The sequence below is a fragment of the Hyla sarda genome, unplaced genomic scaffold (assembly GCF_029499605.1).
Source record: "Hyla sarda isolate aHylSar1 unplaced genomic scaffold, aHylSar1.hap1 scaffold_1333, whole genome shotgun sequence".
Classification (NCBI taxonomy): domain Eukaryota; kingdom Metazoa; phylum Chordata; class Amphibia; order Anura; family Hylidae; genus Hyla; species Hyla sarda.
In genome coordinates this window covers 54,973-77,083 of record NW_026607959.1, presented here as the reverse complement: position 1 = coordinate 77,083, position 22,111 = coordinate 54,973, and the positions used below count along the sequence as shown (strand labels likewise).

Here is a 22,111-nt window from a genome sequence, read left to right as displayed (position 1 = left end):
CCCTCAGAACTACAGTGCTATGATGTCACTCACTTCCACAGGCCTTGCAGAGTGTAAACAACAACAACCCAGCTTTGTTGTGTATGTAACCATAGGGATTTGTGATGTCACCTAGAACCTTCACAGCAGCGACAGCTTTATGAGGAGCATCAGCACTGCTCTGCCTGAGCAGAACCATCACCGCCATAGGTTGTCAAATAACCCGGATTTAACCCACACAGGTAAGTCCAATGGGGTGCAGGCATGTCCTCTATGCTTACAGCTTCCCGTGGGTGTTGGTTTGATACCGTTTGGGGACAGCCAAGGAGGCATCTGCAGGCAACAAAGGTAGGTGTGTGCTTGTGTGTGTGTTTCCTATGCAGATCCTAAGCCCAGTGTCACATGCAAGTAGGAGGAGTAAGAAGGGTTCCTGGCAAATCCGGGTTATGGATTGCATTTAAAAAGGCCCCGTGGGAGTGCAATGGGCCCCTGTCTTGCTGCTTAGCAATAATGGTATGGGTTTAGGTTCTGCTGTGTGTACTGGTGGTTGACTGCCCCCCAGCCCAGAGTGTGCATGGAAAATTGTCTGGCAGCCTCCCTGACAGCAAGCAGTGATAGTGCCCATGAAGGGGACCTTGTTGGGCCCGCCCCTTTCACGGTTATCGCTTCTCGGCCTTTTGGCTAAGATCAAGTGTAGTATCTGTTCTTATCAGTTTAATATCTGATACGTCCCCTATCTGGGGACCATATATTAAATGGATTTTTGAGAACGGGGGCCGATTTCGAAGCTTGCTTCCGTCGCCCTATGCATTGACCCGATATGGCAGTATCTTCGGGTACAGTGCACCACCCCCTTACAGGGTTAAAAAGAAAGATTCCTACTTTCATTGCTACCTGCTTGCTGGCTAGCCAGCTAGCCAGCCCTGTGGGCCTTGCTGCTGCAGCCAAAAAACAAAAGGTGGTGCTGCTGCTGCTGCTTCTGCTGCTTCTGCTTGTGTCTGGCCGCTGTTGGAGCGTCCAGGCACAGGACTTCTGCTGCTGCTGACTAAATGGCCTCCTTAATTGGATCATTTGAGTAGCCAGCACACCTGTGCAGGTAGGGCATGACATGATAGGCAGCTGCCTTGATAGCGGGTGGGTGCTGAATGTTCCTAATTGACAAAATAAGATTAATGCTTATGAAGAAATATAAAATCTCATCCCTTCCCCAATATCGCGCCACACCCCTACCCCTTAATTCCCTGGTTGAACTTGATGGACATATGTCTTTTTTCGACCGTACTAACTATGTAACTATGTAACATAACATGGGGGGGGGGGGGGGTCTCCTGGCTGTTCACACAGGTGTGTCATTGCTGTACATTGACCATGCATTGCTTCTGTGGTATTGCAAAGGCAAAGACAAATGCTTCCAGCCATCCATTGCACTAATGGATTGGTCATCAGCTGGCTGTCTATGTCCCGCATCAATATAGACCAAAGTACAGAGGGTTAGGCTATGCTATTGTGCACCTACCTGATGCATCAGAAGGTGCGAGGCCCTTGCTAAATTCTGTGCACAGACTTTGAGATCTATACTTTAGACTGTATCTAAACCTGCTCCAACATGGACTGACATTCTGGCCTACTTTCAGCCGATGCGACTTGTCTGTCGCTGAACAGTCGCTTTTTATGTATTCAGCACCTATGTATAATGTTGTAAAAATGCTCTAGAAGCTAAAGTCGCAGAAATGTCACACATATTTGGCCTGCAACTTTCTGTGCGACAAATTCAGACAGGAAAAATCAGTATAAATCCTTAGAAAATTATCCCCCAGTGTCTCCATCTGCTGGCGGTATTGAATAAGCATTGCTGCACTGATGGGGTATGCATTAGACGAAAAAAAAGAAGAAAAAGAAGAATAATACGCCCAGAAAAGAGGCGAAAAGGAGAAAAACGTAAAAAAACGTGAAAAAAAAGTAAGAGGAAGAGAAGGGAAAAAAAGGTGGAAATGGGTTTAAAAGTGATTTCGGCGGAGAAATATATATATATATATATATATATATATATATATATATATATATATACTCGCACACACACACATATATATAAACGTATTCTCCGTTGAGATATTGCAGCCGCTGCTGTGTCCAGGCCCAGGAGCCTTAGCACTGTGCTGTGATGTCACTCAATACCACTGACATCACTAGGTGTAAACAACATCTCTCCTTTGCTGTGTATGTGACTATGGAGCTGTTTGGTGATGTCGTCTATTATGGCCTTCATAGAAGCAACAGGAGATTGTTGCATCCATCTAGAACCCTCAGAACTACAGTGCTATGATGTCACTCACTTCCACAGGCCTTGCAGAGTGTAAACAACAACAACCCAGCTTTGTTGTGTATGTAACCATAGGGATTTGTGATGTCACCTAGAACCTTCACAGCAGCGACAGCTTTATGAGGAGCATCAGCACTGCTCTGCCTGAGCAGAACCATCACCGCCATAGGTTGTCAAATAACCCGGATTTAACCCACACAGGTAAGTCCAATGGGGTGCAGGCATGTCCTCTATGCTTACAGCTTCCCGTGGGTGTTGGTTTGATACCGTTTGGGGACAGCCAAGGAGGCATCTGCAGGCAACAAAGGTAGGTGTGTGCTTGTGTGTGTGTTTCCTATGCAGATCCTAAGCCCAGTGTCACATGCAAGTAGGAGGAGTAAGAAGGGTTCCTGGCAAATCCGGGTTATGGATTGCATTTAAAAAGGCCCCGTGGGAGTGCAATGGGCCCCTGTCTTGCTGCTTAGCAATAATGGTATGGGTTTAGGTTCTGCTGTGTGTACTGGTGGTTGACTGCCCCCCAGCCCAGAGTGTGCATGGAAAATTGTCTGGCAGCCTCCCTGACAGCAAGCAGTGATAGTGCCCATGAAGGGGACCTTGTTGGGCCCGCCCCTTTCACGGTTATCGCTTCTCGGCCTTTTGGCTAAGATCAAGTGTAGTATCTGTTCTTATCAGTTTAATATCTGATACGTCCCCTATCTGGGGACCATATATTAAATGGATTTTTGAGAACGGGGGCCGATTTCGAAGCTTGCTTCCGTCGCCCTATGCATTGACCCGATATGGCAGTATCTTCGGGTACAGTGCACCACCCCCTTACAGGGTTAAAAAGAAAGATTCCTACTTTCATTGCTACCTGCTTGCTGGCTAGCCAGCTAGCCAGCCCTGTGGGCCTTGCTGCTGCAGCCAAAAAACAAAAGGTGGTGCTGCTGCTGCTGCTTCTGCTGCTTCTGCTTGTGTCTGGCCGCTGTTGGAGCGTCCAGGCACAGGACTTCTGCTGCTGCTGACTAAATGGCCTCCTTAATTGGATCATTTGAGTAGCCAGCACACCTGTGCAGGTAGGGCATGACATGATAGGCAGCTGCCTTGATAGCGGGTGGGTGCTGAATGTTCCTAATTGACAAAATAAGATTAATGCTTATGAAGAAATATAAAATCTCATCCCTTCCCCAATATCGCGCCACACCCCTACCCCTTAATTCCCTGGTTGAACTTGATGGACATATGTCTTTTTTCGACCGTACTAACTATGTAACTATGTAACATAACATGGGGGGGGGGGGGGTCTCCTGGCTGTTCACACAGGTGTGTCATTGCTGTACATTGACCATGCATTGCTTCTGTGGTATTGCAAAGGCAAAGACAAATGCTTCCAGCCATCCATTGCACTAATGGATTGGTCATCAGCTGGCTGTCTATGTCCCGCATCAATATAGACCAAAGTACAGAGGGTTAGGCTATGCTATTGTGCACCTACCTGATGCATCAGAAGGTGCGAGGCCCTTGCTAAATTCTGTGCACAGACTTTGAGATCTATACTTTAGACTGTATCTAAACCTGCTCCAACATGGACTGACATTCTGGCCTACTTTCAGCCGATGCGACTTGTCTGTCGCTGAACAGTCGCTTTTTATGTATTCAGCACCTATGTATAATGTTGTAAAAATGCTCTAGAAGCTAAAGTCGCAGAAATGTCACACATATTTGGCCTGCAACTTTCTGTGCGACAAATTCAGACAGGAAAAATCAGTATAAATCCTTAGAAAATTATCCCCCAGTGTCTCCATCTGCTGGCGGTATTGAATAAGCATTGCTGCACTGATGGGGTATGCATTAGACGAAAAAAAAGAAGAAAAAGAAGAATAATACGCCCAGAAAAGAGGCGAAAAGGAGAAAAACGTAAAAAAACGTGAAAAAAAAGTAAGAGGAAGAGAAGGGAAAAAAAGGTGGAAATGGGTTTAAAAGTGATTTCGGCGGAGAAATATATATATATATATATATATATATATATATATATATATATATATATACGCGCACACACACACATATATATAAACGTATTCTCCGTTGAGATATTGCAGCCGCTGCTGTGTCCAGGCCCAGGAGCCTTAGCACTGTGCTGTGATGTCACTCAATACCACTGACATCACTAGGTGTAAACAACATCTCTCCTTTGCTGTGTATGTGACTATGGAGCTGTTTGGTGATGTCGTCTATTATGGCCTTCATAGAAGCAACAGGAGATTGTTGCATCCATCTAGAACCCTCAGAACTACAGTGCTATGATGTCACTCACTTCCACAGGCCTTGCAGAGTGTAAACAACAACAACCCAGCTTTGTTGTGTATGTAACCATAGGGATTTGTGATGTCACCTAGAACCTTCACAGCAGCGACAGCTTTATGAGGAGCATCAGCACTGCTCTGCCTGAGCAGAACCATCACCGCCATAGGTTGTCAAATAACCCGGATTTAACCCACACAGGTAAGTCCAATGGGGTGCAGGCATGTCCTCTATGCTTACAGCTTCCCGTGGGTGTTGGTTTGATACCGTTTGGGGACAGCCAAGGAGGCATCTGCAGGCAACAAAGGTAGGTGTGTGCTTGTGTGTGTGTTTCCTATGCAGATCCTAAGCCCAGTGTCACATGCAAGTAGGAGGAGTAAGAAGGGTTCCTGGCAAATCCGGGTTATGGATTGCATTTAAAAAGGCCCCGTGGGAGTGCAATGGGCCCCTGTCTTGCTGCTTAGCAATAATGGTATGGGTTTAGGTTCTGCTGTGTGTACTGGTGGTTGACTGCCCCCCAGCCCAGAGTGTGCATGGAAAATTGTCTGGCAGCCTCCCTGACAGCAAGCAGTGATAGTGCCCATGAAGGGGACCTTGTTGGGCCCGCCCCTTTCACGGTTATCGCTTCTCGGCCTTTTGGCTAAGATCAAGTGTAGTATCTGTTCTTATCAGTTTAATATCTGATACGTCCCCTATCTGGGGACCATATATTAAATGGATTTTTGAGAACGGGGGCCGATTTCGAAGCTTGCTTCCGTCGCCCTATGCATTGACCCGATATGGCAGTATCTTCGGGTACAGTGCACCACCCCCTTACAGGGTTAAAAAGAAAGATTCCTACTTTCATTGCTACCTGCTTGCTGGCTAGCCAGCTAGCCAGCCCTGTGGGCCTTGCTGCTGCAGCCAAAAAACAAAAGGTGGTGCTGCTGCTGCTGCTTCTGCTGCTTCTGCTTGTGTCTGGCCGCTGTTGGAGCGTCCAGGCACAGGACTTCTGCTGCTGCTGACTAAATGGCCTCCTTAATTGGATCATTTGAGTAGCCAGCACACCTGTGCAGGTAGGGCATGACATGATAGGCAGCTGCCTTGATAGCGGGTGGGTGCTGAATGTTCCTAATTGACAAAATAAGATTAATGCTTATGAAGAAATATAAAATCTCATCCCTTCCCCAATATCGCGCCACACCCCTACCCCTTAATTCCCTGGTTGAACTTGATGGACATATGTCTTTTTTCGACCGTACTAACTATGTAACTATGTAACATAACATGGGGGGGGGGGGGGGGGGTCTCCTGGCTGTTCACACAGGTGTGTCATTGCTGTACATTGACCATGCATTGCTTCTGTGGTATTGCAAAGGCAAAGACAAATGCTTCCAGCCATCCATTGCACTAATGGATTGGTCATCAGCTGGCTGTCTATGTCCCGCATCAATATAGACCAAAGTACAGAGGGTTAGGCTATGCTATTGTGCACCTACCTGATGCATCAGAAGGTGCGAGGCCCTTGCTAAATTCTGTGCACAGACTTTGAGATCTATACTTTAGACTGTATCTAAACCTGCTCCAACATGGACTGACATTCTGGCCTACTTTCAGCCGATGCGACTTGTCTGTCGCTGAACAGTCGCTTTTTATGTATTCAGCACCTATGTATAATGTTGTAAAAATGCTCTAGAAGCTAAAGTCGCAGAAATGTCACACATATTTGGCCTGCAACTTTCTGTGCGACAAATTCAGACAGGAAAAATCAGTATAAATCCTTAGAAAATTATCCCCCAGTGTCTCCATCTGCTGGCGGTATTGAATAAGCATTGCTGCACTGATGGGGTATGCATTAGACGAAAAAAAAGAAGAAAAAGAAGAATAATACGCCCAGAAAAGAGGCGAAAAGGAGAAAAACGTAAAAAAACGTGAAAAAAAAGTAAGAGGAAGAGAAGGGAAAAAAAGGTGGAAATGGGTTTAAAAGTGATTTCGGCGGAGAAATATATATATATATATATATATATATATATATATATATATATATACGCGCACACACACACATATATATAAACGTATTCTCCGTTGAGATATTGCAGCCGCTGCTGTGTCCAGGCCCAGGAGCCTTAGCACTGTGCTGTGATGTCACTCAATACCACTGACATCACTAGGTGTAAACAACATCTCTCCTTTGCTGTGTATGTGACTATGGAGCTGTTTGGTGATGTCGTCTATTATGGCCTTCATAGAAGCAACAGGAGATTGTTGCATCCATCTAGAACCCTCAGAACTACAGTGCTATGATGTCACTCACTTCCACAGGCCTTGCAGAGTGTAAACAACAACAACCCAGCTTTGTTGTGTATGTAACCATAGGGATTTGTGATGTCACCTAGAACCTTCACAGCAGCGACAGCTTTATGAGGAGCATCAGCACTGCTCTGCCTGAGCAGAACCATCACCGCCATAGGTTGTCAAATAACCCGGATTTAACCCACACAGGTAAGTCCAATGGGGTGCAGGCATGTCCTCTATGCTTACAGCTTCCCGTGGGTGTTGGTTTGATACCGTTTGGGGACAGCCAAGGAGGCATCTGCAGGCAACAAAGGTAGGTGTGTGCTTGTGTGTGTGTTTCCTATGCAGATCCTAAGCCCAGTGTCACATGCAAGTAGGAGGAGTAAGAAGGGTTCCTGGCAAATCCGGGTTATGGATTGCATTTAAAAAGGCCCCGTGGGAGTGCAATGGGCCCCTGTCTTGCTGCTTAGCAATAATGGTATGGGTTTAGGTTCTGCTGTGTGTACTGGTGGTTGACTGCCCCCCAGCCCAGAGTGTGCATGGAAAATTGTCTGGCAGCCTCCCTGACAGCAAGCAGTGATAGTGCCCATGAAGGGGACCTTGTTGGGCCCGCCCCTTTCACGGTTATCGCTTCTCGGCCTTTTGGCTAAGATCAAGTGTAGTATCTGTTCTTATCAGTTTAATATCTGATACGTCCCCTATCTGGGGACCATATATTAAATGGATTTTTGAGAACGGGGGCCGATTTCGAAGCTTGCTTCCGTCGCCCTATGCATTGACCCGATATGGCAGTATCTTCGGGTACAGTGCACCACCCCCTTACAGGGTTAAAAAGAAAGATTCCTACTTTCATTGCTACCTGCTTGCTGGCTAGCCAGCTAGCCAGCCCTGTGGGCCTTGCTGCTGCAGCCAAAAAACAAAAGGTGGTGCTGCTGCTGCTGCTTCTGCTGCTTCTGCTTGTGTCTGGCCGCTGTTGGAGCGTCCAGGCACAGGACTTCTGCTGCTGCTGACTAAATGGCCTCCTTAATTGGATCATTTGAGTAGCCAGCACACCTGTGCAGGTAGGGCATGACATGATAGGCAGCTGCCTTGATAGCGGGTGGGTGCTGAATGTTCCTAATTGACAAAATAAGATTAATGCTTATGAAGAAATATAAAATCTCATCCCTTCCCCAATATCGCGCCACACCCCTACCCCTTAATTCCCTGGTTGAACTTGATGGACATATGTCTTTTTTCGACCGTACTAACTATGTAACTATGTAACATAACATGGGGGGGGGGGGGGGGTCTCCTGGCTGTTCACACAGGTGTGTCATTGCTGTACATTGACCATGCATTGCTTCTGTGGTATTGCAAAGGCAAAGACAAATGCTTCCAGCCATCCATTGCACTAATGGATTGGTCATCAGCTGGCTGTCTATGTCCCGCATCAATATAGACCAAAGTACAGAGGGTTAGGCTATGCTATTGTGCACCTACCTGATGCATCAGAAGGTGCGAGGCCCTTGCTAAATTCTGTGCACAGACTTTGAGATCTATACTTTAGACTGTATCTAAACCTGCTCCAACATGGACTGACATTCTGGCCTACTTTCAGCCGATGCGACTTGTCTGTCGCTGAACAGTCGCTTTTTATGTATTCAGCACCTATGTATAATGTTGTAAAAATGCTCTAGAAGCTAAAGTCGCAGAAATGTCACACATATTTGGCCTGCAACTTTCTGTGCGACAAATTCAGACAGGAAAAATCAGTATAAATCCTTAGAAAATTATCCCCCAGTGTCTCCATCTGCTGGCGGTATTGAATAAGCATTGCTGCACTGATGGGGTATGCATTAGACGAAAAAAAAGAAGAAAAAGAAGAATAATACGCCCAGAAAAGAGGCGAAAAGGAGAAAAACGTAAAAAAACGTGAAAAAAAAGTAAGAGGAAGAGAAGGGAAAAAAAGGTGGAAATGGGTTTAAAAGTGATTTCGGCGGAGAAATATATATATATATATATATATATATATATATATATATATATACGCGCACACACACACATATATATAAACGTATTCTCCGTTGAGATATTGCAGCCGCTGCTGTGTCCAGGCCCAGGAGCCTTAGCACTGTGCTGTGATGTCACTCAATACCACTGACATCACTAGGTGTAAACAACATCTCTCCTTTGCTGTGTATGTGACTATGGAGCTGTTTGGTGATGTCGTCTATTATGGCCTTCATAGAAGCAACAGGAGATTGTTGCATCCATCTAGAACCCTCAGAACTACAGTGCTATGATGTCACTCACTTCCACAGGCCTTGCAGAGTGTAAACAACAACAACCCAGCTTTGTTGTGTATGTAACCATAGGGATTTGTGATGTCACCTAGAACCTTCACAGCAGCGACAGCTTTATGAGGAGCATCAGCACTGCTCTGCCTGAGCAGAACCATCACCGCCATAGGTTGTCAAATAACCCGGATTTAACCCACACAGGTAAGTCCAATGGGGTGCAGGCATGTCCTCTATGCTTACAGCTTCCCGTGGGTGTTGGTTTGATACCGTTTGGGGACAGCCAAGGAGGCATCTGCAGGCAACAAAGGTAGGTGTGTGCTTGTGTGTGTGTTTCCTATGCAGATCCTAAGCCCAGTGTCACATGCAAGTAGGAGGAGTAAGAAGGGTTCCTGGCAAATCCGGGTTATGGATTGCATTTAAAAAGGCCCCGTGGGAGTGCAATGGGCCCCTGTCTTGCTGCTTAGCAATAATGGTATGGGTTTAGGTTCTGCTGTGTGTACTGGTGGTTGACTGCCCCCCAGCCCAGAGTGTGCATGGAAAATTGTCTGGCAGCCTCCCTGACAGCAAGCAGTGATAGTGCCCATGAAGGGGACCTTGTTGGGCCCGCCCCTTTCACGGTTATCGCTTCTCGGCCTTTTGGCTAAGATCAAGTGTAGTATCTGTTCTTATCAGTTTAATATCTGATACGTCCCCTATCTGGGGACCATATATTAAATGGATTTTTGAGAACGGGGGCCGATTTCGAAGCTTGCTTCCGTCGCCCTATGCATTGACCCGATATGGCAGTATCTTCGGGTACAGTGCACCACCCCCTTACAGGGTTAAAAAGAAAGATTCCTACTTTCATTGCTACCTGCTTGCTGGCTAGCCAGCTAGCCAGCCCTGTGGGCCTTGCTGCTGCAGCCAAAAAACAAAAGGTGGTGCTGCTGCTGCTGCTTCTGCTGCTTCTGCTTGTGTCTGGCCGCTGTTGGAGCGTCCAGGCACAGGACTTCTGCTGCTGCTGACTAAATGGCCTCCTTAATTGGATCATTTGAGTAGCCAGCACACCTGTGCAGGTAGGGCATGACATGATAGGCAGCTGCCTTGATAGCGGGTGGGTGCTGAATGTTCCTAATTGACAAAATAAGATTAATGCTTATGAAGAAATATAAAATCTCATCCCTTCCCCAATATCGCGCCACACCCCTACCCCTTAATTCCCTGGTTGAACTTGATGGACATATGTCTTTTTTCGACCGTACTAACTATGTAACTATGTAACATAACATGGGGGGGGGGGGGGGTCTCCTGGCTGTTCACACAGGTGTGTCATTGCTGTACATTGACCATGCATTGCTTCTGTGGTATTGCAAAGGCAAAGACAAATGCTTCCAGCCATCCATTGCACTAATGGATTGGTCATCAGCTGGCTGTCTATGTCCCGCATCAATATAGACCAAAGTACAGAGGGTTAGGCTATGCTATTGTGCACCTACCTGATGCATCAGAAGGTGCGAGGCCCTTGCTAAATTCTGTGCACAGACTTTGAGATCTATACTTTAGACTGTATCTAAACCTGCTCCAACATGGACTGACATTCTGGCCTACTTTCAGCCGATGCGACTTGTCTGTCGCTGAACAGTCGCTTTTTATGTATTCAGCACCTATGTATAATGTTGTAAAAATGCTCTAGAAGCTAAAGTCGCAGAAATGTCACACATATTTGGCCTGCAACTTTCTGTGCGACAAATTCAGACAGGAAAAATCAGTATAAATCCTTAGAAAATTATCCCCCAGTGTCTCCATCTGCTGGCGGTATTGAATAAGCATTGCTGCACTGATGGGGTATGCATTAGACGAAAAAAAAGAAGAAAAAGAAGAATAATACGCCCAGAAAAGAGGCGAAAAGGAGAAAAACGTAAAAAAACGTGAAAAAAAAGTAAGAGGAAGAGAAGGGAAAAAAAGGTGGAAATGGGTTTAAAAGTGATTTCGGCGGAGAAATATATATATATATATATATATATATATATATATATATATATATATACGCGCACACACACACATATATATAAACGTATTCTCCGTTGAGATATTGCAGCCGCTGCTGTGTCCAGGCCCAGGAGCCTTAGCACTGTGCTGTGATGTCACTCAATACCACTGACATCACTAGGTGTAAACAACATCTCTCCTTTGCTGTGTATGTGACTATGGAGCTGTTTGGTGATGTCGTCTATTATGGCCTTCATAGAAGCAACAGGAGATTGTTGCATCCATCTAGAACCCTCAGAACTACAGTGCTATGATGTCACTCACTTCCACAGGCCTTGCAGAGTGTAAACAACAACAACCCAGCTTTGTTGTGTATGTAACCATAGGGATTTGTGATGTCACCTAGAACCTTCACAGCAGCGACAGCTTTATGAGGAGCATCAGCACTGCTCTGCCTGAGCAGAACCATCACCGCCATAGGTTGTCAAATAACCCGGATTTAACCCACACAGGTAAGTCCAATGGGGTGCAGGCATGTCCTCTATGCTTACAGCTTCCCGTGGGTGTTGGTTTGATACCGTTTGGGGACAGCCAAGGAGGCATCTGCAGGCAACAAAGGTAGGTGTGTGCTTGTGTGTGTGTTTCCTATGCAGATCCTAAGCCCAGTGTCACATGCAAGTAGGAGGAGTAAGAAGGGTTCCTGGCAAATCCGGGTTATGGATTGCATTTAAAAAGGCCCCGTGGGAGTGCAATGGGCCCCTGTCTTGCTGCTTAGCAATAATGGTATGGGTTTAGGTTCTGCTGTGTGTACTGGTGGTTGACTGCCCCCCAGCCCAGAGTGTGCATGGAAAATTGTCTGGCAGCCTCCCTGACAGCAAGCAGTGATAGTGCCCATGAAGGGCACCTTGTTGGGCCCGCCCCTTTCACGGTTATCGCTTCTCGGCCTTTTGGCTAAGATCAAGTGTAGTATCTGTTCTTATCAGTTTAATATCTGATACGTCCCCTATCTGGGGACCATATATTAAATGGATTTTTGAGAACGGGGGCCGATTTCGAAGCTTGCTTCCGTCGCCCTATGCATTGACCCGATATGGCAGTATCTTCGGGTACAGTGCACCACCCCCTTACAGGGTTAAAAAGAAAGATTCCTACTTTCATTGCTACCTGCTTGCTGGCTAGCCAGCTAGCCAGCCCTGTGGGCCTTGCTGCTGCAGCCAAAAAACAAAAGGTGGTGCTGCTGCTGCTGCTTCTGCTGCTTCTGCTGCTTCTGCTTGTGTCTGGCCGCTGTTGGAGCGTCCAGGCACAGGACTTCTGCTGCTGCTGACTAAATGGCCTCCTTAATTGGATCATTTGAGTAGCCAGCACACCTGTGCAGGTAGGGCATGACATGATAGGCAGCTGCCTTGATAGCGGGTGGGTGCTGAATGTTCCTAATTGACAAAATAAGATTAATGCTTATGAAGAAATATAAAATCTCATCCCTTCCCCAATATCGCGCCACACCCCTACCCCTTAATTTCCTGGTTGAACTTGATGGACATATGTCTTTTTTCGACCGTACTAACTATGTAACTATGTAACATAACATGGGGGGGGGGGGGGGGGTCTCCTGGCTGTTCACACAGGTGTGTCATTGCTGTACATTGACCATGCATTGCTTCTGTGGTATTGCAAAGGCAAAGACAAATGCTTCCAGCCATCCATTGCACTAATGGATTGGTCATCAGCTGGCTGTCTATGTCCCGCATCAATATAGACCAAAGTACAGAGGGTTAGGCTATGCTATTGTGCACCTACCTGATGCATCAGAAGGTGCGAGGCCCTTGCTAAATTCTGTGCACAGACTTTGAGATCTATACTTTAGACTGTATCTAAACCTGCTCCAACATGGACTGACATTCTGGCCTACTTTCAGCCGATGCGACTTGTCTGTCGCTGAACAGTCGCTTTTTATGTATTCAGCACCTATGTATAATGTTGTAAAAATGCTCTAGAAGCTAAAGTCGCAGAAATGTCACACATATTTGGCCTGCAACTTTCTGTGCGACAAATTCAGACAGGAAAAATCAGTATAAATCCTTAGAAAATTATCCCCCAGTGTCTCCATCTGCTGGCGGTATTGAATAAGCATTGCTGCACTGATGGGGTATGCATTAGACGAAAAAAAAGAAGAAAAAGAAGAATAATACGCCCAGAAAAGAGGCGAAAAGGAGAAAAACGTAAAAAAACGTGAAAAAAAAGTAAGAGGAAGAGAAGGGAAAAAAAGGTGGAAATGGGTTTAAAAGTGATTTCGGCGGAGAAATATATATATATATATATATATATATATATATATATATATACGCGCACACACACACATATATATAAACGTATTCTCCGTTGAGATATTGCAGCCGCTGCTGTGTCCAGGCCCAGGAGCCTTAGCACTGTGCTGTGATGTCACTCAATACCACTGACATCACTAGGTGTAAACAACATCTCTCCTTTGCTGTGTATGTGACTATGGAGCTGTTTGGTGATGTCGTCTATTATGGCCTTCATAGAAGCAACAGGAGATTGTTGCATCCATCTAGAACCCTCAGAACTACAGTGCTATGATGTCACTCACTTCCACAGGCCTTGCAGAGTGTAAACAACAACAACCCAGCTTTGTTGTGTATGTAACCATAGGGATTTGTGATGTCACCTAGAACCTTCACAGCAGTGACAGCTTTATGAGGAGCATCAGCACTGCTCTGCCTGAGCAGAACCATCACCGCCATAGGTTGTCAAATAACCCGGATTTAACCCACACAGGTAAGTCCAATGGGGTGCAGGCATGTCCTCTATGCTTACAGCTTCCCGTGGGTGTTGGTTTGATACCGTTTGGGGACAGCCAAGGAGGCATCTGCAGGCAACAAAGGTAGGTGTGTGCTTGTGTGTGTGTTTCCTATGCAGATCCTAAGCCCAGTGTCACATGCAAGTAGGAGGAGTAAGAAGGGTTCCTGGCAAATCCGGGTTATGGATTGCATTTAAAAAGGCCCCGTGGGAGTGCAATGGGCCCCTGTCTTGCTGCTTAGCAATAATGGTATGGGTTTAGGTTCTGCTGTGTGTACTGGTGGTTGACTGCCCCCCAGCCCAGAGTGTGCATGGAAAATTGTCTGGCAGCCTCCCTGACAGCAAGCAGTGATAGTGCCCATGAAGGGGACCTTGTTGGGCCCGCCCCTTTCACGGTTATCGCTTCTCGGCCTTTTGGCTAAGATCAAGTGTAGTATCTGTTCTTATCAGTTTAATATCTGATACGTCCCCTATCTGGGGACCATATATTAAATGGATTTTTGAGAACGGGGGCCGATTTCGAAGCTTGCTTCCGTCGCCCTATGCATTGACCCGATATGGCAGTATCTTCGGGTACAGTGCACCACCCCCTTACAGGGTTAAAAAGAAAGATTCCTACTTTCATTGCTACCTGCTTGCTGGCTAGCCAGCTAGCCAGCCCTGTGGGCCTTGCTGCTGCAGCCAAAAAACAAAAGGTGGTGCTGCTGCTGCTGCTTCTGCTGCTTCTGCTTGTGTCTGGCCGCTGTTGGAGCGTCCAGGCACAGGACTTCTGCTGCTGCTGACTAAATGGCCTCCTTAATTGGATCATTTGAGTAGCCAGCACACCTGTGCAGGTAGGGCATGACATGATAGGCAGCTGCCTTGATAGCGGGTGGGTGCTGAATGTTCCTAATTGACAAAATAAGATTAATGCTTATGAAGAAATATAAAATCTCATCCCTTCCCCAATATCGCGCCACACCCCTACCCCTTAATTCCCTGGTTGAACTTGATGGACATATGTCTTTTTTCGACCGTACTAACTATGTAACTATGTAACATAACATGGGGGGGGGGGGGGGGGGTCTCCTGGCTGTTCACACAGGTGTGTCATTGCTGTACATTGACCATGCATTGCTTCTGTGGTATTGCAAAGGCAAAGACAAATGCTTCCAGCCATCCATTGCACTAATGGATTGGTCATCAGCTGGCTGTCTATGTCCCGCATCAATATAGACCAAAGTACAGAGGGTTAGGCTATGCTATTGTGCACCTACCTGATGCATCAGAAGGTGCGAGGCCCTTGCTAAATTCTGTGCACAGACTTTGAGATCTATACTTTAGACTGTATCTAAACCTGCTCCAACATGGACTGACATTCTGGCCTACTTTCAGCCGATGCGACTTGTCTGTCGCTGAACAGTCGCTTTTTATGTATTCAGCACCTATGTATAATGTTGTAAAAATGCTCTAGAAGCTAAAGTCGCAGAAATGTCACACATATTTGGCCTGCAACTTTCTGTGCGACAAATTCAGACAGGAAAAATCAGTATAAATCCTTAGAAAATTATCCCCCAGTGTCTCCATCTGCTGGCGGTATTGAATAAGCATTGCTGCACTGATGGGGTATGCATTAGACGAAAAAAAAGAAGAAAAAGAAGAATAATACGCCCAGAAAAGAGGCGAAAAGGAGAAAAACGTAAAAAAACGTGAAAAAAAAGTAAGAGGAAGAGAAGGGAAAAAAAGGTGGAAATGGGTTTAAAAGTGATTTCGGCGGAGAAATATATATATATATATATATATATATATATATATACGCGCACACACACACATATATATAAACGTATTCTCCGTTGAGATATTGCAGCCGCTGCTGTGTCCAGGCCCAGGAGCCTTAGCACTGTGCTGTGATGTCACTCAATACCACTGACATCACTAGGTGTAAACAACATCTCTCCTTTGCTGTGTATGTGACTATGGAGCTGTTTGGTGATGTCGTCTATTATGGCCTTCATAGAAGCAACAGGAGATTGTTGCATCCATCTAGAACCCTCAGAACTACAGTGCTATGATGTCACTCACTTCCACAGGCCTTGCAGAGTGTAAACAACAACAACCCAGCTTTGTTGTGTATGTAACCATAGGGATTTGTGATGTCACCTAGAACCTTCACAGCAGCGACAGCTTTATGAGGAGCATCAGCACTGCTCTGCCTGAGCAGAACCATCACCGCCATAGGTTGTCAAATAACCCGGATTTAACCCACACAGGTAAGTCCAATGGGGTGCAGGCATGTCCTCTATGCTTACAGCTTCCCGTGGGTGTTGGTTTGATACCGTTTGGGGACAGCCAAGGAGGCATCTGCAGGCAACAAAGGTAGGTGTGTGCTTGTGTGTGTGTTTCCTATGCAGATCCTAAGCCCAGTGTCACATGCAAGTAGGAGGAGTAAGAAGGGTTCCTGGCAAATCCGGGTTATGGATTGCATTTAAAAAGGCCCCGTGGGAGTGCAATGGGCCCCTGTCTTGCTGCTTAGCAATAATGGTATGGGTTTAGGTTCTGCTGTGTGTACTGGTGGTTGACTGCCCCCCAGCCCAGAGTGTGCATGGAAAATTGTCTGGCAGCCTCCCTGACAGCAAGCAGTGATAGTGCCCATGAAGGGGACCTTGTTGGGCCCGCCCCTTTCACGGTTATCGCTTCTCGGCCTTTTGGCTAAGATCAAGTGTAGTATCTGTTCTTATCAGTTTAATATCTGATACGTCCCCTATCTGGGGACCATATATTAAATGGATTTTTGAGAACGGGGGCCGATTTCGAAGCTTGCTTCCGTCGCCCTATGCATTGACCCGATATGGCAGTATCTTCGGGTACAGTGCACCACCCCCTTACAGGGTTAAAAAGAAAGATTCCTACTTTCATTGCTACCTGCTTGCTGGCTAGCCAGCTAGCCAGCCCTGTGGGCCTTGCTGCTGCAGCCAAAAAACAAAAGGTGGTGCTGCTGCTGCTGCTTCTGCTGCTTCTGCTTGTGTCTGGCCGCTGTTGGAGCGTCCAGGCACAGGACTTCTGCTGCTGCTGACTAAATGGCCTCCTTAATTGGATCATTTGAGTAGCCAGCACACCTGTGCAGGTAGGGCATGACATGATAGGCAGCTGCCTTGATAGCGGGTGGGTGCTGAATGTTCCTAATTGACAAAATAAGATTAATGCTTATGAAGAAATATAAAATCTCATCCCTTCCCCAATATCGCGCCACACCCCTACCCCTTAATTCCCTGGTTGAACTTGATGGACATATGTCTTTTTTCGACCGTACTAACTATGTAACTATGTAACATAACATGGGGGGGGGGGGGGGGGGTCTCCTGGCTGTTCACACAGGTGTGTCATTGCTGTACATTGACCATGCATTGCTTCTGTGGTATTGCAAAGGCAAAGACAAATGCTTCCAGCCATCCATTGCACTAATGGATTGGTCATCAGCTGGCTGTCTATGTCCCGCATCAATATAGACCAAAGTACAGAGGGTTAGGCTATGCTATTGTGCACCTACCTGATGCATCAGAAGGTGCGAGGCCCTTGCTAAATTCTGTGCACAGACTTTGAGATCTATACTTTAGACTGTATCTAAACCTGCTCCAACATGGACTGACATTCTGGCCTACTTTCAGCCGATGCGACTTGTCTGTCGCTGAACAGTCGCTTTTTATGTATTCAGCACCTATGTATAATGTTGTAAAAATGCTCTAGAAGCTAAAGTCGCAGAAATGTCACACATATTTGGCCTGCAACTTTCTGTGCGACAAATTCAGACAGGAAAAATCAGTATAAATCCTTAGAAAATTATCCCCCAGTGTCTCCATCTGCTGGCGGTATTGAATAAGCATTGCTGCACTGATGGGGTATGCATTAGACGAAAAAAAAGAAGAAAAAGAAGAATAATACGCCCAGAAAAGAGGCGAAAAGGAGAAAAACGTAAAAAAACGTGAAAAAAAAGTAAGAGGAAGAGAAGGGAAAAAAAGGTGGAAATGGGTTTAAAAGTGATTTCGGCGGAGAAATATATATATATATATATATATATATATATATATATATATACGCGCACACACACACATATATATAAACGTATTCTCCGTTGAGATATTGCAGCCGCTGCTGTGTCCAGGCCCAGGAGCCTTAGCACTGTGCTGTGATGTCACTCAATACCACTGACATCACTAGGTGTAAACAACATCTCTCCTTTGCTGTGTATGTGACTATGGAGCTGTTTGGTGATGTCGTCTATTATGGCCTTCATAGAAGCAACAGGAGATTGTTGCATCCATCTAGAACCCTCAGAACTACAGTGCTATGATGTCACTCACTTCCACAGGCCTTGCAGAGTGTAAACAACAACAACCCAGCTTTGTTGTGTATGTAACCATAGGGATTTGTGATGTCACCTAGAACCTTCACAGCAGCGACAGCTTTATGAGGAGCATCAGCACTGCTCTGCCTGAGCAGAACCATCACCGCCATAGGTTGTCAAATAACCCGGATTTAACCCACACAGGTAAGTCCAATGGGGTGCAGGCATGTCCTCTATGCTTACAGCTTCCCGTGGGTGTTGGTTTGATACCGTTTGGGGACAGCCAAGGAGGCATCTGCAGGCAACAAAGGTAGGTGTGTGCTTGTGTGTGTGTTTCCTATGCAGATCCTAAGCCCAGTGTCACATGCAAGTAGGAGGAGTAAGAAGGGTTCCTGGCAAATCCGGGTTATGGATTGCATTTAAAAAGGCCCCGTGGGAGTGCAATGGGCCCCTGTCTTGCTGCTTAGCAATAATGGTATGGGTTTAGGTTCTGCTGTGTGTACTGGTGGTTGACTGCCCCCCAGCCCAGAGTGTGCATGGAAAATTGTCTGGCAGCCTCCCTGACAGCAAGCAGTGATAGTGCCCATGAAGGGGACCTTGTTGGGCCCGCCCCTTTCACTGTTATCGCTTCTCGGCCTTTTGGCTAAGATCAAGTGTAGTATCTGTTCTTATCAGTTTAATATCTGATACGTCCCCTATCTGGGGACCATATATTAAATGGATTTTTGAGAACGGGGGCCGATTTCGAAGCTTGCTTCCGTCGCCCTATGCATTGACCCGATATGGCAGTATCTTCGGGTACAGTGCACCACCCCCTTACAGGGTTAAAAAGAAAGATTCCTACTTTCATTGCTACCTGCTTGCTGGCTAGCCAGCTAGCCAGCCCTGTGGGCCTTGCTGCTGCAGCCAAAAAACAAAAGGTGGTGCTGCTGCTGCTGCTTCTGCTGCTTCTGCTTGTGTCTGGCCGCTGTTGGAGCGTCCAGGCACAGGACTTCTGCTGCTGCTGACTAAATGGCCTCCTTAATTGGATCATTTGAGTAGCCAGCACACCTGTGCAGGTAGGGCATGACATGATAGGCAGCTGCCTTGATAGCGGGTGGGTGCTGAATGTTCCTAATTGACAAAATAAGATTAATGCTTATGAAGAAATATAAAATCTCATCCCTTCCCCAATATCGCGCCACACCCCTACCCCTTAATTCCCTGGTTGAACTTGATGGACATATGTCTTTTTTCGACCGTACTAACTATGTAACTATGTAACATAACATGGGGGGGGGGGGGGGGGGTCTCCTGGCTGTTCACACAGGTGTGTCATTGCTGTACATTGACCATGCATTGCTTCTGTGGTATTGCAAAGGCAAAGACAAATGCTTCCAGCCATCCATTGCACTAATGGATTGGTCATCAGCTGGCTGTCTATGTCCCGCATCAATATAGACCAAAGTACAGAGGGTTAGGCTATGCTATTGTGCACCTACCTGATGCATCAGAAGGTGCGAGGCCCTTGCTAAATTCTGTGCACAGACTTTGAGATCTATACTTTAGACTGTATCTAAACCTGCTCCAACATGGACTGACATTCTGGCCTACTTTCAGCCGATGCGACTTGTCTGTCGCTGAACAGTCGCTTTTTATGTATTCAGCACCTATGTATAATGTTGTAAAAATGCTCTAGAAGCTAAAGTCGCAGAAATGTCACACATATTTGGCCTGCAACTTTCTGTGCGACAAATTCAGACAGGAAAAATCAGTATAAATCCTTAGAAAATTATCCCCCAGTGTCTCCATCTGCTGGCGGTATTGAATAAGCATTGCTGCACTGATGGGGTATGCATTAGACGAAAAAAAAGAAGAAAAAGAAGAATAATACGCCCAGAAAAGAGGCGAAAAGGAGAAAAACGTAAAAAAACGTGAAAAAAAAGTAAGAGGAAGAGAAGGGAAAAAAAGGTGGAAATGGGTTTAAAAGTGATTTCGGCGGAGAAATATATATATATATATATATATATATATATATATATACGCGCACACACACACATATATATAAACGTATTCTCCGTTGAGATATTGCAGCCGCTGCTGTGTCCAGGCCCAGGAGCCTTAGCACTGTGCTGTGATGTCACTCAATACCACTGACATCACTAGGTGTAAACAACATCTCTCCTTTGCTGTGTATGTGACTATGGAGCTGTTTGGTGATGTCGTCTATTATGGCCTTCATAGAAGCAACAGGAGATTGTTGCATCCATCTAGAACCCTCAGAACTACAGTGCTATGATGTCACTCACTTCCACAGGCCTTGCAGAGTGTAAACAACAACAACCCAGCTTTGTTGTGTATGTAACCATAGGGATTTGTGATGTCACCTAGAACCTTCACAGCAGCGACAGCTTTATGAGGAGCATCAGCACTGCTCTGCCTGAGCAGAACCATCACCGCCATAGGTTGTCAAATAACCCGGATTTAACCCACACAGGTAAGTCCAATGGGGTGCAGGCATGTCCTCTATGCTTACAGCTTCCCGTGGGTGTTGGTTTGATACCGTTTGGGGACAGCCAAGGAGGCATCTGCAGGCAACAAAGGTAGGTGTGTGCTTGTGTGTGTGTTTCCTATGCAGATCCTAAGCCCAGTGTCACATGCAAGTAGGAGGAGTAAGAAGGGTTCCTGGCAAATCCGGGTTATGGATTGCATTTAAAAAGGCCCCGTGGGAGTGCAATGGGCCCCTGTCTTGCTGCTTAGCAATAATGGTATGGGTTTAGGTTCTGCTGTGTGTACTGGTGGTTGACTGCCCCCCAGCCCAGAGTGTGCATGGAAAATTGTCTGGCAGCCTCCCTGACAGCAAGCAGTGATAGTGCCCATGAAGGGGACCTTGTTGGGCCCGCCCCTTTCACGGTTATCGCTTCTCGGCCTTTTGGCTAAGATCAAGTGTAGTATCTGTTCTTATCAGTTTAATATCTGATACGTCCCCTATCTGGGGACCATATATTAAATGGATTTTTGAGAACGGGGGCCGATTTCGAAGCTTGCTTCCGTCGCCCTATGCATTGACCCGATATGGCAGTATCTTCGGGTACAGTGCACCACCCCCTTACAGGGTTAAAAAGAAAGATTCCTACTTTCATTGCTACCTGCTTGCTGGCTAGCCAGCTAGCCAGCCCTGTGGGCCTTGCTGCTGCAGCCAAAAAACAAAAGGTGGTGCTGCTGCTGCTGCTTCTGCTGCTTCTGCTTGTGTCTGGCCGCTGTTGGAGCGTCCAGGCACAGGACTTCTGCTGCTGCTGACTAAATGGCCTCCTTAATTGGATCATTTGAGTAGCCAGCACACCTGTGCAGGTAGGGCATGACATGATAGGCAGCTGCCTTGATAGCGGGTGGGTGCTGAATGTTCCTAATTGACAAAATAAGATTAATGCTTATGAAGAAATATAAAATCTCATCCCTTCCCCAATATCGCGCCACACCCCTACCCCTTAATTCCCTGGTTGAACTTGATGGACATATGTCTTTTTTCGACCGTACTAACTATGTAACTATGTAACATAACATGGGGGGGGTCTCCTGGCTGTTCACACAGGTGTGTCATTGCTGTACATTGACCATGCATTGCTTCTGTGGTATTGCAAAGGCAAAGACAAATGCTTCCAGCCATCCATTGCACTAATGGATTGGTCATCAGCTGGCTGTCTATGTCCCGCATCAATATAGACCAAAGTACAGAGGGTTAGGCTATGCTATTGTGCACCTACCTGATGCATCAGAAGGTGCGAGGCCCTTGCTAAATTCTGTGCACAGACTTTGAGATCTATACTTTAGACTGTATCTAAACCTGCTCCAACATGGACTGACATTCTGGCCTACTTTCAGCCGATGCGA

The 22,111-nt window shown here is 46.3% G+C and overlaps 10 non-coding genes across 10 annotated transcripts; all 10 read left to right on the top strand.

The window, feature by feature from the left end:
* Positions 1–640: 640 nt before the first annotated feature.
* LOC130305838 (U2 spliceosomal RNA) lies at positions 641–831 on the top strand. The gene has a single exon (XR_008855268.1). It is a non-coding gene; the product is annotated as a U2 spliceosomal RNA (small nuclear RNA).
* Positions 832–2,919: 2,088 nt separating this feature from the next.
* LOC130305837 (U2 spliceosomal RNA) lies at positions 2,920–3,110 on the top strand. The gene has a single exon (XR_008855267.1). It is a non-coding gene; the product is annotated as a U2 spliceosomal RNA (small nuclear RNA).
* A 2,089-nt stretch (positions 3,111–5,199) lies between these two features.
* LOC130305836 (U2 spliceosomal RNA) lies at positions 5,200–5,390 on the top strand. The gene has a single exon (XR_008855266.1). It is a non-coding gene; the product is annotated as a U2 spliceosomal RNA (small nuclear RNA).
* A 2,089-nt stretch (positions 5,391–7,479) lies between these two features.
* LOC130305835 (U2 spliceosomal RNA) lies at positions 7,480–7,670 on the top strand. Its single transcript, XR_008855265.1, has one exon. It is a non-coding gene; the product is annotated as a U2 spliceosomal RNA (small nuclear RNA).
* Positions 7,671–9,755: 2,085 nt separating this feature from the next.
* On the top strand, positions 9,756–9,946 carry LOC130305833 (U2 spliceosomal RNA). The gene has a single exon (XR_008855263.1). It is a non-coding gene; the product is annotated as a U2 spliceosomal RNA (small nuclear RNA).
* Positions 9,947–12,034: 2,088 nt separating this feature from the next.
* On the top strand, positions 12,035–12,225 carry LOC130305832 (U2 spliceosomal RNA). The gene has a single exon (XR_008855262.1). It is a non-coding gene; the product is annotated as a U2 spliceosomal RNA (small nuclear RNA).
* A 2,093-nt stretch (positions 12,226–14,318) lies between these two features.
* Positions 14,319–14,509, top strand: LOC130305830 (U2 spliceosomal RNA). Its single transcript, XR_008855261.1, has one exon. It is a non-coding gene; the product is annotated as a U2 spliceosomal RNA (small nuclear RNA).
* Positions 14,510–16,588: 2,079 nt separating this feature from the next.
* Positions 16,589–16,779, top strand: LOC130305829 (U2 spliceosomal RNA). The gene has a single exon (XR_008855260.1). It is a non-coding gene; the product is annotated as a U2 spliceosomal RNA (small nuclear RNA).
* A 2,085-nt stretch (positions 16,780–18,864) lies between these two features.
* On the top strand, positions 18,865–19,055 carry LOC130305828 (U2 spliceosomal RNA). Its single transcript, XR_008855259.1, has one exon. It is a non-coding gene; the product is annotated as a U2 spliceosomal RNA (small nuclear RNA).
* Positions 19,056–21,136: 2,081 nt separating this feature from the next.
* On the top strand, positions 21,137–21,327 carry LOC130305827 (U2 spliceosomal RNA). The gene has a single exon (XR_008855258.1). It is a non-coding gene; the product is annotated as a U2 spliceosomal RNA (small nuclear RNA).
* Positions 21,328–22,111: the final 784 nt, after the last annotated feature.